The 17385-nt window shown below is 42.7% G+C and overlaps 1 protein-coding gene and 1 long non-coding RNA gene across 2 annotated transcripts in view; one reads left to right on the top strand and one right to left on the bottom strand.

Moving 5' to 3' along the window:
* Window positions 1-17385, bottom strand: part of KIF26B (kinesin family member 26B) — a 419829-nt gene that overhangs the window by 320300 nt on the left and 82144 nt on the right. The window lies entirely within an intron of this gene.
* LOC140688618 (uncharacterized) lies at window positions 7699-16190 on the top strand. Its single transcript, XR_012063317.1, has 3 exons — window positions 7699-7749; window positions 8989-9149; window positions 15726-16190. It is a non-coding gene; the product is annotated as an uncharacterized lncRNA (long non-coding RNA).

Here is a 17385-nt window from a genome sequence, read left to right as displayed (position 1 = left end):
GAAGGCCAAGCCTACTCTTTTACTCTAAGTCAAGTTACTGTCTAGAAAAAAAAAGATACCATTCAGAAAAATATTTTCTGCTAAGAAATAGCTTCCATTTTTCTTAATTGTGAGTCTAACTTTTTGAAGGCAGAATTTATTTAATCAGTCAAACTAAGAGGCTGTGTGTGGTCATGGAAAGAATATTGGACACTGGAGTCAGAAGATAAGGATTTAAATTCCACTCTGCTCCTGAATGTGTGACCTTGGTTGAGTCATTGGACGTCTCTGAGCTTCAGTTTCATCATCTGTAAAATGGCAATAATTGTCCTCACAGAGTTACTTTTGAAAATCAAATAAAACCCCCAAAACTGAAAATTAATACAGCATGGTTCATACAATTCAGTGTGGATAGGTCAGTCCTACTTGCTTCAGCATATAAACACTCAGAAGGATGCTATCTAAGAAGTCAAAACATAAATGCAATCACTAAAGAGCACTTAAAAATTGCATGGAGAATAAGTACAAAATTATATAGTACCAAGGTGAGGCTGTAAAAGGAATGTTGGAAGAGGTGAGTTTTGACTGAGCCCTTCAGGAAAGCAATGGGCATGAATTACCAGTGGGGAGAAGGGATGGAATTCTGGGCAAGAGACATAAAGATAACAAATGTGAGGACATAAAAACCAGTAGCTGGACAGGGAAAATAAGGTCGACTTTGCTATCCAAGGGTCCTGTCCTTGACCTAAAAATCTAGGCATCCCATCAAGATTTGTGCCAACAGAGTCTGGAGGCTACGGGAAGGTCCTTCAGTCAAAGTCCGCAGGGCTAACGCTGGTGCCCACTGCACAGACCTAGACCTGCTTCCTGACTGCATCCTTGTTTGCGCTCCTGTCATCCCTACTCAGATTATTACCCACACATCTGATGTTCTCCTTGCCTCCGGTATTAAATGGTACTATCCTGTAATCATGGAGATTCAGGACTTTTTAATAAGAGATGTCAACTACAAAGAGCTGAGAGAAGAGGCTTCAGTCTGCAGTGTGAACACGCATTACTTGTTCCTGAATGAGGAGCACAATGTACAACACAGACCCTCCTTGTTCTCTGGGCTTAGGGTAAATTTCCCAGCCGATAAGGGGGGAAAAATGACAAAGCATCAAAACATCCAGGACCCTAAAGCTTCCTTCCTCAAAGCCATATGTCTTAACAGCAAATGGAGCCTGATTCAATGAGTAAAAAGTGCTACAGACTAGCAAACAACCAAACCTGGTAATTTACTGGACACCTTGTGATCAACATTAGGCTAGATGCAAGGGGTGTACAAAGATGGGAAATGGAGAGGCAGAGAAGTCTCCACAAGTTCAAGTCTGAACCAGAGCTGTCTGAGGCAGACCTAAATTCCCAAGACATCTTCACACTCATTCAGGCCTCCTTATACCCCAAAGCCATCAAGTCAAAGCAAATCCCCCCAAGCCATTCTCTGAATCAAGTCCAAAAAAAGTCTCTCCAGCAAATCCAGCCTACTAAAAACCAGACAGAAAAATTTTTCTAAACATATTTAATAGGTATCTCTCAATTATTTCAAGTCCCTGAAAAGTAATGTTTCCAAAAAGGACTTAAGAAAACACTAAATAGAATCATCATCTCTAATGTTTGAATTTCCCCCGGAAAGTTCACTCTCATTACCTCCTTCCTGGCCTGCCATTCATCCAAATGTGTCAACATCTTTTCATGTGCCTTTCAACATGGATTGAAAACACTACTTCATGTGAAATCAGATAAGATCCTGAAGAGTGGGGATGATTTCATTTTATTGTCTCAGGAGATGTTGTTCTGTCTGCATGGTCAGAGTTCTCTGAATCTTCCTTAAGTCTGACCATAGCCGCTTACCATTGATCAGTTTAACCTCATTATTCTAAGCCTGTGTCTACATCACACAAGTGACCAGCTGGTTCAAGCAGTTGTCTGGTTCAGTTTTGTTGAAAATCAATTAGGAATCTGACAGAATTGACCATTTGTTGAATTGAAGTGTCTAATTAATTCAGTTAAAATGGTAAACCAATGGTGTGTACAAACATTTCCCTGGAATATATGGAGTTGTATTTCATGTTTGAAAAGGGATAACTTCCCTGCATTCCAAACAAAGGTTGTTAAAATGTCTGTGGTTCATTATTTGTGTCTTGATGGGTGTGACACACTGCTTTGTGCTCTAACTCTCTGACATCTTTCCCCATGAGTTGAAGGAGACCAGGGTGTATTTAAGAAAATATCAAAGTAGTCAAAAACTAGAGTGTCCATGAAACTCAAACCTGGCCTTCTTAAGAACATTTCCTTTAAGAACTACTTCCAACCCCGTTCCTCACCTCCTCTCTCTATTCCCAGACTAAGTGGACCTGAAAAAGAAGTTTAATCATTTAGATGAAAAAACAAACAAACAAAACAAATGCCTGCTCTGCACCTGATTCAGTTTTATGCTATTCAAGGGTAGTCTTGTTAATTCAGACCCCTGAAGACAAGTCAGTTCATTATTTATAAAGCAACTCAGAAAAAAGAAAAAGACAAATTGTAAAATTTTGAGAGGGGAGCTACCCTCAAGGATGTAAGATGTAGACTATGCAGATTAATTGCTGAAACGATTCTCATGTATAGTTACACTCTGACCCTTTGTTCTTTCCTTGAGAGTAGGGTAGGAGGGGAGGGGAGGGGAAACTCGCTACAGATCCTCTCTCTTTATGACTTAGAGTGAAATGAGAGCCTGGAGACTCTGTGGGAGGTTTCCAACACAACTGTACTGCCTTACATTTCTATGGCTCCTTTCTCTGAGAAAGCTCTAAGTGTTTTATGAACCTTGCCATAGACTTCCTGTCCACAGCCCCTCAGGATACAAAACAGGGCCACCATTATGGTCTATATTCCTTAAAGGAAGAACTCCAAACAGTCTAACTGCCTTATTTCTCAAGGGAACTCTACCCATGGGAAATCAGAGTTTCAACTTGCAAATTCAAAGACTATTCATAGTGATGCTTCTTCCAAGAAGACAGATCAGTATGATTAAATTCAATTTTAAGCACATTCCTAAACAGAAAAATTAAAAAGCAAGCAAGAAATTTTCCTTCTTTATTGCCATGCTGGTACCCCAAGAATCTCTTCACTGCTAGGAGTCATCCATCTGCTGCAAGGCAAAGTTCTGTCTGGAAAGCTCCTGAAGCTGCCCAGGTGTGGAGGAATCAGTAAAATCACTCAGAAGACTTGGGCACATGGTTCCTCTGCAACAAGAGCGGAATCCAGCCCCATGACTCTCCACGTCAGCCACTTACCCGCACTCATGTGGGGCAAACCAGGTTCAGGGCACAGTCTATCCCCGGCATCTCCTCTGCTCCCAGCTCCCTACACTGAGCAAGCACCACCCAGACCACCAGGACATCGCCAGGCAAAAACAGGGACAAAATAAAAGGGACAACCCAAGCAGAAGACAGAGAAAACAAAGTTTTGCTCAGCCCTGGGGACAGGATTATGAAAGATTAAAAACACACACGTAAGGCTGGAGTCAAAAGCCTCTCTAAATTACATTTCTTGGATTTTATTATATTATCTTTGTGGCACAGTTATGAAGCATTAAAGATAATGACTCCATTCTGCAAGTAACTCAATATTGAATGTGATTGATAAGCAGAACCTGGGCTTTAAAGAAAACTCGTAATGGCAAAATCCAGGAGCAGGGACAAGACAGGAGTGGCCCTTGGGCCACCTGGTGACCGATCTGCTGGCCAGAGAGGAGCTATCACTAGGCAGAAGCTGGGTGGTTGACATGTTGCTTCTGTGACCCATTGAGGACTAAATGGAACTGGAAAGGGAAATCTGCTTGCAAGACACACATGTGATCTACTCCAACAACAAAGGCCTGTCCTCTATTCCCAGAACACCAGAAAGCTGGTGACGGAAGACACTCCCATGACAAACTACGCCTGCTTCACCCTGAAAACCAAGTTCCCTAAGGTGGTAAAAGGTTCTGAGAAGTTGCAAAGTTGTAAAAATCAACCCCAATAAAAGGGTAAACAAAAGTGGATCAGCCTCCAGCCTGTCTGAGGATGTACACGATTACTAGGAGCCACTGGGCGCACCCCTTGCAGGGCAGCGGGGGTGGAATGGATGGGGGAGGCAGTGACAGTCCCCTCCCCTGCCCCTCCCTGTCCCCTCAGCTTCTGGTACCCACAGGCTGAGAAGTCACTGTGGAACACTGGGCTCAGAAGGACTCTAAAAGTGCCCATGGAAGGTTTCTTTTAACAAATACTACTTCCAAGGTTACCAGTAACCAGAGTGAAAGACAATGTAGCCATTCTGCCCTCTTCCCACCACTGTGCTGGGGGGTGGGGGCATGTAGATGGTGGGGAAGGGAAAGGGTTTCATATCCAGCCTTGCACCATTTTATCTATTCTCTACGCAGCCCAGGAAGATTTTTTTAAGTGAACTGGTCCTATCTCTCTCCACAGCCTGCCCGGCCTGGGAGATCCAATCCCTCTCCGGCCTGGGCCTCTGGGCTCCAGTCTTTCTGTCCTCCTCCCAGATCCTCAGAGACCAGTTCTTGCCCTCCCCCGGGCTCCACCCCTGCTCTCCCTACCTGAAAGGCGTTCCACGTCACCTTCTCTGACTCGTGAGTTCGCCATCTCCAACCTACCCCTTCAGTCTCACCTTAAACATCATAGAAACATCAACAGGCCAGTTGGTATCTGTTCTTTTGGACCCTTGTTGTCTTTGTAACTAATCACACTTGTTATTTCTTCACCACTACCAGACAAGAATTACGCTTTACCTGCTGACTGCTATATTCCTAGTTACGGAGACTGGCGTATACTAGGCGCTTAATAGGACACCAGGTGCCCAATAAATAATTTGTCAACTTGACTAGGAGGACTTGGGCAAAGACAGGGCAACACAAAGGCCTGAGAACTTGAGGAACAATGGAGTGGAGCCACCGTCCTACAATGGAGGTAGGAGAAGGGATGTGGAATGAAATCAAAGAGAAAGTTTTTCTTCTTTGAAAGATTTCCCCAGATTTTGGCTAAATCTGATACTTCTCAGATTTAATTCAATTCAAGGTTTTGTTTGTTTGTTTGTTTGAGCACCTACTACCTGCCAAGTGTGGTAGATTATTTGCAAAAATGTCCTCAATTATCCTCTTCTCTGTATCCCTGTCCCTCTACAATGTGACTTTGCAGCTACCCACCCCCATCCCCGAAGTAAAAAGTGAAGTCTATTTCCCCTCCCTTTAAATCTAGACTGGCCTTGTGGTCTCTTTAGCCAATAAAATACAGCAGAAGTGCTGCTGTACCAGTACTAAGCTCAGACCTCGAGAGGCCATGCACATTTCTGCTCACTCCCTTGGAATCCTGCCCAGTTGCCTCTTGAACAAGCCCAGGTCAGGCTTTTGGAAGGCAAAAGATCACGAGCCCCTGAGTGACCTGGAAGCTGACCACAGACACATGAGGGAGCCCAGCTAAAAGCAAGAGCTACCCAGCTGAGCCCAGCCTCAGCTGCCAGCCTGCAGAATCATGGCTAAATAAATAGTTGTTCTTTTAAGTCACTAAGTTTTGGACAGTTTGTTGTGCAGCAACAGACAACTGGTACACCAAGTGGGCACTGGGGATGCAGAAATGAATGAGGCATGGAAAAGGCCGCCGCCTCGGTGAGACAGACACTGTTTCCATTCATTCATGCACTCAATACAGGTTTTACTGAGCACCGAACTCAATGCCAGGCTCTGCATTAAAGCTGGAGATATAAAGGTGACAAGACACAGTCCCATAGTCCAAGTTAAAGAGAATACAGACAATAAGTAGACAATTCCAAAATGGAGTGTATAAAGTACTAAGACGGGGTAAGGAAATCTAACAGAGTTGGAAGTAGGATTGAGGGTAGAACGGGGGAAGTTTGGGGAGGCTTCCCAAAGAAAATGCTGTCTAAGCAGAGGCCTAAGGAATTAGTAAATTTAGCCAGGAAAAGTAGAAAAGGTTTTTCTCAGCAGAGGGTTGACCCTTACATTTCCAACCTGTACTGCTCATTCTCAAAAGGAGGATAACACGTATCGTGTTAATTCCATTACATCTCCTGATGCTGCTCCTCTCTTCATCGGTCTTTTGAATGAACTGAGAAAACTTAGGGAATAAACTCCCAACTCCCCTGCAGAATAATTGGCAATTTAGAACCTATTACTCCATAAAAAGAATTTTAATTGAACACCCTCCCACCCTCCGAAAAGAAGGGAAATTTTTCAGATAGATGGGAAAGGAAAACACAGAAGCTCTAAATATGCAGTTATTCAAAGGGGGAAAAAAAAGACTTCGAGGCTGCAAAAACTCATTTGAGCCACAAAGCCACAATTTAAGTTAGCAATTTTCACCCTTGATGTTGCATACCACTCCTGATTACACCAATTAATTAAAGTGGGTGCATCTGGTTCCTTCTAATTTTCTGCTATCAGGCATAGAGCAGATACTAATAAATGTTTATTAGATGATTCTTTTTCAAGTCTTTACACTTGCTGAGTGTAAAATCACAATAGTCATAATCGAATGGGGTAACAGAAGGGTTCTACAATGTCTGGATTCCTATAACTTGTCAGTAATTTCCTCAGTGATAATCTTCTACTCAAGGGGCAGAAGACGCTTTCAAATCCTACCCTACAACCACATCTATGATTAAACCAAAATTCAATTTCATTGCACTTTATGAAGAAGGTTGTCTGACTTGATCAATCAGTCATGGTGAGGATTCCAAAATTACTGCTGCTTCAGAGGGAAACATTTTATTTCTGAGCAACGTTTGGTCACCAATTCCAACAGCTTTCTTTCATACGTTTAGTCATGTATGAAAGGTAGCCCAAACCTCAGACATAATCAAATACAACGGAGCCCATTATGTTAGCTGCCTGTGTCATATACATGGCAGGTGCAAAAAAAACAGTTGTACTATTTGGACTGACTTTCCTCTTGTTGATAAAACTCCCTTCCTTGAAATAGCAGCAGTAAACTAAAAACAGGGTTTTCAGTCATCATGGAGGTTAAGGGTCTTCGGGCAAGAAATTAAGACCTTTGGGTTATTCTTATTGCTGTTAATTACAGGGAGGTTCTAAATGTTAATTCACAAATCTAGTCCTATGTGTTGTATAGCTCTTCCTCCTCAAAAACGTAAGAAAACTGGACATAAATTAGAATCAGTTCATTCAGATTTAACCTATTCTGAACCCCGTCATCCATCTTGAGATGCTGTCTCTCTCGGAGTCCTACCAGCCCAGTGGTCCACCACTGTCAGGCAAGACTTCATCTTCGATGGACCCAATCCTCTTTTTTATGGTCCACATTCCCATGCCCTTCCTCCACATGAGTGCTACCTTTTCCAGGGAAATCTGCTCAGTACTCTTTCATGTCAGCTATAATTTCTGGTTGAGATGATGTTCTGGAGGCATGCAGAACAGATGATTAAATTGGATGCTGTATTATCCTCAATCCATTTATGCTGCCCATTTTCCTGTCTTATGTTGGTTGCTAAGGAGATTAGTGTGAAATGGGGTCTCCATCCTAAGGGGTTAATAATTTTACACTGCTCACTCTCCACAGAAGTCATAATCTGCTGTGTGTGAAATCACATTTAGTTGCTGTGAAAATGATTATGATGCTTGGAATGGAACATTATGGCTTCAGGTGGGAGATAAGTAGTAAGAGCAGATGGACCCGTAGAAAATACAAAAATTCGTCCCAGGAATAATGCTCGGTACTAAAAGAGAGTGGGAGGAAGGGATGGTGCAGAGAAAGGAAATAATTTGGGACATGGAAATTGACTTTGTCGGTGCATTTTCTAGCTGTTTTTTCCTCTTATCATTCCCCTTTATCTTTTTTAGAAACCTGTAATAGTATGATTGGGACACTCAAAAGATAATTATCAAAATCTGGAAGCTGGTGGGAAAAATAAAGATGGGGAGATGAAAAGCAATAGCTACTTTTCAGCAAAATCCTAAATTACCATTGAAATTAGGAATTCCTTCCCCTTCCTTGGGCATGTATCAGTAAAGAGGCAAGGCACTCAGAGATCCTCAGATCAGGGGCCTGACTAGTAATATGATCTCCATAATATGCTTAAAGTACCAGTCCACTAAAAGGCAGGTTGCAATAATCTCTTAATCAGCCTTGAAAACAGAGCCAAATCTCAATATTTGGGAAAAAGAAAAAAAAACACATTTATATAGATTTTGAAAAACCAGAGCTAATTAAATTAATATGCAACCACAGTCCCATTTTAAGACATTTAAGTTCTGCTTAATGTGAAAATCTAATGACTTAAATAGAAATTAACAAGTATGTAAAATGAACCAGGTATGAATCCTTAAGTATTTTTTAAAATAAAAATTAAATGAAATAGTTAAAAATAGATAATGATCAGCACAGAGGAAAACTAGTTCTAGATCTGCAAAGATTTTCCTGTTGTATGTAATTAAGAAGAAAAAACTTCTGAAAAGCTATAAGAAAATCAAAAATATTCAACTGAAATTTTAAATGTTTTGGAAAAATCTGCTACTTAAATTTACCTTGCACCATTCCTTTAATAAAGTGAAGAATCTTTAGTTCATGAATAGGCACTACCTGGTTTACCTTTTTTATACATATGCCAAATATCTGGATATCTTTAAAATGGGACATGTTCTTATTCTAGTAATTTTCTGCAGAATTATGATCTGGCTCACCGATGGTTAAAGAAGCAATATCCCGTGTGTGTGAGTTTGGGTTTCTGTTTTTACTTTCTCCTACCCATTCCAGCCTAAGAAGCCCAGGTAATCCACAGTTACTCCTCAGACCAGGTGATACCCTTGGCCCATACGAGGTTAAGTTTTAAGGGCTGAGGCTGCCACATCAATTCTGTTCTCAGAAGCCCTCCTCTCAGGAAGCAGTAAAGCAGGAGGAAGCAGTAGTCCCTTGAGTTAGCATTCCTCTGATTTTCTTTTTTCTTTAATTTTAGGAAACATCCTATCTGGAATATCCCTCTGGATAGACTTCAGGGGTAAAAATGAACATACTTGGGTGATAAATTCAACCCTCAAGAGAGTTAAACTTTCGAGAATAAAACTCAGTGAGCACAGATCCACACACACAAGCATAAAAAAAAGAGGGATAGCCCTGGTAAATGGAATTATTTTATTCCAAATTCTTTACGTTTATCTGCCAGGTGACTTTGCAGTTCCTTCCAGTGTAGACTGAATATATTTCCTACCGCCCGGGGTGGGGCCATGTGAGTTGCTCTGGCCAAAGGAATGTGGGCAGAAATGAAGCATGCAAGGCCCAGACCTTAAGAGGCATGGCAGCTTTCCACCCAGCAGCCCTGACTTCTGCCACAGCTATGGGAAGAAAAGGCTCTTGTGCTCCACGGAGGATGAGAGCCATATGGAGCAGCCTGATTCTGGTGCTCCCCCAGGCACCAGGCTGCACTGAGCCCAGCTGGACCAGCAGACCCCAGCTGACTTCCCAGGCATCGAGCAAGAATAAAAGGATTCTTACTTTAAGCCACTAAGTTTTGTGGTAGCTTGTCATGTGGCATCATTGTGACCACAGATAGCCAATATCTATTTGACTGTTTTATTGCTGTATACCAGGTCTGATTTTTTTTATTCTTATTTTTTATTGAAGTGCAGTCAGTTTACAATGTTAGCTTCAGGTGTACAGCAAAGCGATTCAGTTATACATATACATGTGTACATATATATTTTTTCAGTTTCTCTTTTGTTATGTCTCATTACAAGAAACTGAACATAGTTCCCTGTGCTACACAGTAGGTCCTTGTTGTTTATCTTTTTTATATACAGTAATCTGTATCTGTTAATCCCAAACTCCTAATCTATCCCTCCCCACCCTTCCCACTCCTCCTTGGTAACCACAGATTGTTTTCTATGTCCATGAGTCCATTTCTGGTTTGTAAATAAAATTTGTATTTTTTTTTAGATTCCAAATATAAGTGACTGCATATGATATTTGTCTTTCCCTGTCTGACTTACTTCACTTAATATCAGGCCTAATATTTTTAGAAGTGTGGGAATCCAATAAGAGAATTCCATAGAAAACAGGATTCCTCAAAGGTTGACACCCTCAGTGGTTGAGCTAGAACCAAAACCTGCCCCACAAAAGAAAACTAGGCCACATGTACCCCTCTCAGACTTGGCCCCAGGTGAAATGGATGAAATGCAGAATGTCTCACCTAAATTTGGGGTCAGAATCAGAATTTACATGACCTGTGTGTTCTTTTAAAAAAAAAAAAAAACCCAATTTAGTTGACATACCATACCCAAGTACCTGGAAAAATAAAACCCAAATACTTCCTGGAAGAAGGTCATTTAAACCCAAGAGTCAAAGATTCCCCCAGGGAAAAAATCATAAGGAACACAAATCCCCCTCAAAAAATTACTGTAACTAAATCAACACAAATAAAAATTTTTTTAAGTTTAGACAATTAGCAAGTTGCAGAAAAATCCATACTGTATGATTCCATTGATATAAAGTTCAAAAAAAGAAAAAACTAACATGTTAATTAAATGTATAATATATGGTAAAAGCTACATTACTATCAAAGTGATCAGCACTAAATTCAGGGGACAGAGTGGGAAAGATACAGTGAGGGAGCATGATACATAGGCTTCAAGAGAACTGTAACATTCTATTTCTTATGCTTGATGTCAAGGACTTGGGTGTTCTTTTCACCTCTCTTCTTTATTTCTACTATGGACACTTTTTTGCATACATATTTTACAATAAAAATTAAAGCAGAGAGAGGGGCTTTCCAGGCCCCAGACTACCGATAGCCAAGCCTGAGCACATCAACTCAGCCCAGTCAGCACGTTTCTCAACAGGCCCTTGGGAGGCCTTCCTCTTCTCCAAGGAGGTGGAAAGAAAAAGCCGACGGTCTAAGGACTTGCCATCAGTGGTTTGGGGAGCAATTCTAACAAGAAAGCACATGGGATGTTGAGAATGGATTACCTGGGGAGAAATGAGAACAGTCAGCCTCTGAGGGAGGTCCACACTGCCATGACTTCACACAGACAGAATAAAAGCACCCCGCAGTGCCTTGGCCCTAATGTGTAATCAACAAAGTCCACAGCCCTATATTCTGAGGAGCTGAGTGCCTGAGACCGTGGAGAAGAGGTAGGAAGACGTCAGCTAACTATGAGTTCTTGTCAGACACATGCAGCTCAGAGACCACCTGCGACATCTTAGTTCCCTATGCAGGGCCACTAACGGGCTCAGGGGTAATGTTCCTCCGCTCTCTCTGACTCCTTCCAGAGGGCCACCTGCTGCACAAGCACGGCAGAGTCTCCCCTGAACCGCTGTCAGACGTGGCGAGAGGAAGCTGGGCTCTGGACAGAAGGAGTCAGAGGAGAGCCTGAGCTGGGGGCTTAGTGTGCAACCGGTTTGAGACTCACCATCCTCCCTGCAAGGGGGGTGGAGGGGCAGGACTGTGAGCCCACTCTTTGGATAGCAGAGGTAGAAACAAATCACTTTCCAAAGCTGTGCCAAGCTACAGTCCGACCAGTGGTATATGAAATTCCTATGGACCACATCCCTCACCAACACCTGATGACGCCAGACTCTCATATTTTTTCCAATCTGGATGTTACAAAATGGTATTGCATTACGGTTTTAATTTGGAGTTTCTATATTCTGATGATTAGGTACCTTTTCGTATGTGTATTCGCTATTCCTCTTTTCTATGCTCTGAAATACCTGTTCAAGTCCTTTTTTCCATTTTCTTTTGAATTATGCATCTTTTTCTTATTCATTTGTAGTATTTCTTTATATATTTATATTTTATATACATATTCTTTTTTCAGTTATACATATTGCAAATAATCTCTCTGAATCTGTAGTGGTTTTTTTTTAACTTTATGGTGTCTTTTGATGAACTGACGTTTTTACTCAAATACAGTCAAATTTATCAGTCTTTAAGTTCATGGTTTATGCTTTTTGTGTCTTCTTCAAAAACTCATTCCCTACCCCCAAGGCCATAAAAATATCTTCTAATATTCTTTCCTAAACTGTTCAGAGTTTGCTTTTCACATTTCAGTCTTCAACCCACTTGGAATTAATTTTCGTCTATGGTGACGGCAGAGATCTTATTTCACTGCTACCACCCGCGTCAATGATTTTCAAGTTGTTTCACTGCTGTTTATTGAATGACCCTTTCTCCTCCCACTTTTCCGTGATGCTGCCGTAACTAAGTTTCCCCACGTACAGGTCTGTCTCTAGCTCTCTATTCTGTTCACTGGTCTATTGGTTTCTCCCTGTGCTGACACCATGCCACCTTAACTACTCACATAGGTGTCTAAGTCTCCCTTTCTCTCAACTCTTTCATAGAAATAGGAGAATCAGTATATCACATCCTTCTCCCCAAAAGCCTGTCGTAATTCTGATTGGAATTGCACTGAATCTTTAGAGTATTTTGTGGAGAACTGACATTTTACAATATCGAGTCATCCTATCATGAATATGATATTAGCTCTCTGTTTATTGAAAATTCTTAATCTCATTTGAGGAAAAATTATTTTCTCCATATAGATTTTATGAATCATTTGTTAGATTTATTCCTGGATACCTTTCATTATCAAACCATTGGCGATGAAAATAAATACAATTTCATTTTGTAAACTGTCTTTGAATCCAGAAATCTTGATAAACTCTTTTATTAAATTAATAATTGATTTTTAAATTGGAGAGATGATTTTTCATACAAAATCATATCTGTGAATAATGACAGAGCTTTAATTTTGTTAAGAACAATATTTTGAAAGCAGCCAGCATAAGACCAAGACCAGTAATGTCCATTTTCTTTGAATCAAACCTTGTCAGGCCATGGGGAAGAGCCTGTAATAAACTCCAGTTCTCAACGTGCCCCCAAAGAAAAAAAAGCTGCAGTAATGTGCAGCAGGGACCATGCATGTTTAACACTAAGGATTTTTCAAATTGCTGACAAAGGCAATAATCAGAATCAGTGAGTATCCACTGTATGCAACGTGGCACTTTACAGACATTCACACATCTAAGAATGTTGGTGACGATAGAAGAAAGAAAAGAAAAAACTGGAATCGAGTATCTGTTTAAAGTTGTGGTCAAGAACTTAGAGTCTTTGGAGACAGACACCCTAATATAAATGCCAGGCACTGCAGTTTTATACGACAGGGATATAATGAAATACATCTTGGAGAGAGAAGAAACAATGCACTATTGTGTCTAGCAAAGTTTTGGCCAAAATCTCAGTTTTGCATGTGTTTGCATTTAGAGAAATAAATCTGCATTAACAATTCTTTAATCAGTGGCATAATAACTTAGAAGCTGCCATCTGTGAGTTTAATCATCTAAACTCAGGAAAACACCAATGATGATCCCGAGGGAAAAGCCTCAGCATAAGAAAGCTGGACAGACACGCAGACTGTGGCTACAAGATGACAAAAGAACTAGTCAGCTCGTTCAAGTCGGCCAAACCAGTTATTTAGCATTGTGACATCTGTTAACTAATTGTGCCTGTCTTTCTTCCAAATGAATTTGTTGATATCACCCAGACATTAAAGGACTGACGCTCGACTCTAAGAAGAGAATCCTCCACAACAATAATGTTTTTTAAGGAAGTGGGTCTTACAGGTCACGTATCTCCCAACAGGTCTGGGAAGCCTAATAGTCTGTCAGCTCCCGGACCAATTAGCCCGAGCTCCTGAGGGCAGGATGCGGATGAAATCAACGGCAGGGTCTGCCTCTCAGCTTTCCGCCCCCAGTGTCCATCTCATTGCCCAGCTTTCCACCTCCCGTGTCCATCTCAGTGCACAGCGCGTACTAAGTATGCGATCAGGGTTTGTGAGATGTGTCTGCAGCACTCCCTGCAAAGTCCTCAATTCAGACTCTGAGAACTGCTCACTAGAGCAGGTCAGTTCATCACACACACGCCACTGTTGTGCCTGCAGAGGGAGGAGGGAGTGTTAAAATGCCAGGAACCCGACCTGGAGCTCGATATAGCGTATGTAACAGAGGCCTGACTTCAGATCCCTCCATCTTCCCTCCAGATCTGAGCAAGCAACTGGAGATGTGAACCGTGGCTGAAGAAACACAAGGGGTCAAGGGAATTAACGGGTCGGAAGAAGTAGCCCATCACAGAGGGGAGGGGCAATCCTCTCATGGCTACTAACGAGGGGTCCCCCTGTTGTCCCAATTCTCCTGCTGTACCGGGGCTGCAGAAGCAGGGGCTAGTCTGAGGCAGGCATTTGAAGTTCCCTTGCCATGACACTTGCCGGGGAACCCGACCAGAAGTAAAAGATGATCATGAGAGTAACAAGAACAAGGAAGACTTACAGGCTTCATTTTGTGCTGGGTATGGTTCTGAGTGCTTTAACATGCATGTCTGTGAACTAATGAGGGTACAGTTCCCTTCTTGACTAAACCCTAAACCCTGGTTGAGATGTCGGTTTGCGATGGTGCACGTGTACGTGAAATGAACATCTGTCTTCCATCCTTCTAAAAACTCCATTCTACTTTCAGAGTGAGAGTCCTGAGAGCCACTTTAGGAAATCATCCCCTCACTGGAGACTACCTGGAAAAGAAATTAAAAAGCAAAGCACAGGCAGATGTCCCTCCGGAGTCAACAAGGAAGGGAAGAAGTAGCTCTTACCTGGGAAATAAAATTGTATACAAAGCAAAATTACAACAAGTAACCAAACTTAGCAGCCCCTGGTTTCTCTTCAGTCAGTTACTCTGATGGGAGGTCGTCTCCTACATGCCTGGGCATTTAGGTGTGTCTGCTTCAAGGAGGAAAAGAAGGGCTCTCCAAAGACAGACAGACGGATGGGACCAAGCCATGGGCCAGCATGGGAAGCAGCGGTCATAATGCGCCCCACCCCGAGCACCCCCTTTCATGCCCCAGTTCAGACAGGATATCTGAAAATTTTTGGCCACACTTATCGGTGACCAAAGGAGCATAAGGCAGGCTTGCTGCGGAAAGAGGTGATTTTAATGTTAGATCCAGAGATGATTGATAGCTCTCAGATTTCAGACCATCAAGAAATTCAAGGGTTAATGCTCTGACTGCACAGTCAGTCTATCAGCCATTATTAAGTATCAGTGATGCTCACAGCCCTGGGCTCGGTGCCATGGAGGATATAAGACAGGAGAGTAGGAGACAAGATGGCTACTGAGCTAATAATCTAACAGCAAAAATGCTGCATCTGAAGTTCACTGACTAAGCCATGTACATCCACAGTCAGGAGCCTGGGTCTGTGTTTGTTTAGGTGAGCACCTACCCTACCCAGACCCGGCACAGATGCCAGCATGTCACACACACTTGGCAACAGGTAACAGACACATGAGAAGAGCGTCCCCCTTCTACCATTCAAGAAAGGAAACTCCACCAGGTAGTGTGACAGCCAGCTGGTACACAAGCCTCAAACACGGTTAATCCTGTATGTCTTAGATTAAAAATATCATGTTCAATATCTTGCAACAGCCTATAATGAAAAAGCATATGAAAAGGATATATATGTGTGTGTATAACTGACTCACCATGCTGTACATCAGAAATTAACATAACTTTGTAAATCGACCATACTTCAATTTAAAAAATGTTTTTAAAGATTTTTAAAAATTATGTTTATAAAGAGTCAAAGCATTCTTATTCGATATTCCTCCCAGGTCTCTAGGGAGAGTCCATCATTCTCATTTCCTTTCTTGTAGATGCCTGAATCCCAGAGAAGTTAAGTGACTGCCCCGGGCCATGCAGGAGCTTGGGAGCAAAGAAGAGATAACCTCCCAGCACCTGCAATGCCCGGTAGCCACATTCACGTCGCATCGCTGCACAGACCTGAACGGCATTACACTCTTCGTGACAGAAAGGACCAAGGATGCTGTATACTTACAGATCAGCGAGCGCCGTTTCCTGACTCTGGAGGCCAAGCTCCTCTTGAACCCCATGGGAAATTCAGCCAGGGGCAGGCAAACAGCCCACCAGGAGAGTGCAACTCCATCGATGCTTTGTTCCATCTTCCTGCCTGTTTCTTCAGGAGCTCCCCTACCCCTACCCCACTGAAAAAGCAGGAGGTATGTCTCTTCACCCCTCTGAGAGCAAATAAACAGCTTCCCATCCTGCCGTGCTGTTCCCTGGCTGTACTGCACTTCAATAAACTCAATAGAGAAGACTCATCCTTTTTAAGTGGATCTTTTTTTCAGTTATTATCAACATCATCACATAATGCTTCTTCACATTATGATACATTTGCATCGGGGTTCCCAGGAAGTGACGTTTGCATTCAGTGACGAAGTACAACCAAAGCCCATCCTGTAGTCTCCATGTGTGCAATTCCTAGGTTTGTTTTCTAGAATCCAGACACCTATTCTGATGAGGGTATTTGCGTTCATGGGAACTGACTGTGATGCCCCAGTGGGGCCAGGAGAGAAACAGTGGAGAGCATGCAGTCTTTTCTGCCTCTCAAATCCCATCACCCGGGTAGCACCAATCAATGCTAGGCACCAACCTGGACCCATGAACAGAACTAAGCCAAGAAAAATCTTAAGAAATCATCCAGTCCAACAACACCTCTTCTTTTAGTGATAAGTAGGCTGAGGCCCAGGACAGAGCTGTAACTCCCCCAAATTCATCTGGTCAGTGGCAGAACTTAAAGTCTAACATCTCCTGATCCATTACTGTTTCTATCACCCAATAACCCCCTTCCCCAACCCCACAGAGGGGGCTGCTCAGGTCTAGCAATTGGAGGACTGTTGCAGAAGTTTGATCCACATGAATCTGTGGCATAATGAGGGGCACCTGTGATTTCAACGCAGCCTTTGCTTTTACCTTTCCTGCCAGCAGGCACGTGAATGTGCCAGACGCTAAGGGGGTTCACAGCTGGGGAAAGCGGGACAGAGAGGGTTGATTAAGCTCCCAGACACGTGGTGAGTCAGCAACTGACAAGGCAGCCTCTGCCTCGGCCGCGTCCTCACCCCCACCTGCGGGCCCTGCTCGCTCCAATTTCACCTGTTGCCCTGCTGCCTTGCTCCCAGAGCCGCTTTGTCCTTGTTATCCTTGGCAAAGACCAGTGTATTGTTACCCACGGCCCCAGGTCAGACGCTGGGAGAAGACTCTTGGAATGAGACACTGCAGCTCCACACAGAGCAGGTGCAATTTGGAAGGGGGCCAGGTGCTAATCAGTAAGACAAACTTTCAGTTTAGTGTCTCTCTACACTTCCCGTTTGTTTACTTGCTCACTTCTGCAGGTTAGCAAGGAATGAGCTTTGATCCTGCTCCAATCCCAACACCACTGTTGGCCTGTAGCATGGAGCAAAGGAAGCATGGTGAGCAACGCAGGTCAGGGGTGAGCACTGCTTCATCCTCGGGGTC

The sequence above is a fragment of the Vicugna pacos genome, chromosome 23 (assembly GCF_048564905.1).
Source record: "Vicugna pacos chromosome 23, VicPac4, whole genome shotgun sequence".
Taxonomy (NCBI): Eukaryota; Metazoa; Chordata; class Mammalia; order Artiodactyla; family Camelidae; genus Vicugna; species Vicugna pacos.
This window is presented reverse-complemented; position numbering and strand designations above follow the sequence as displayed.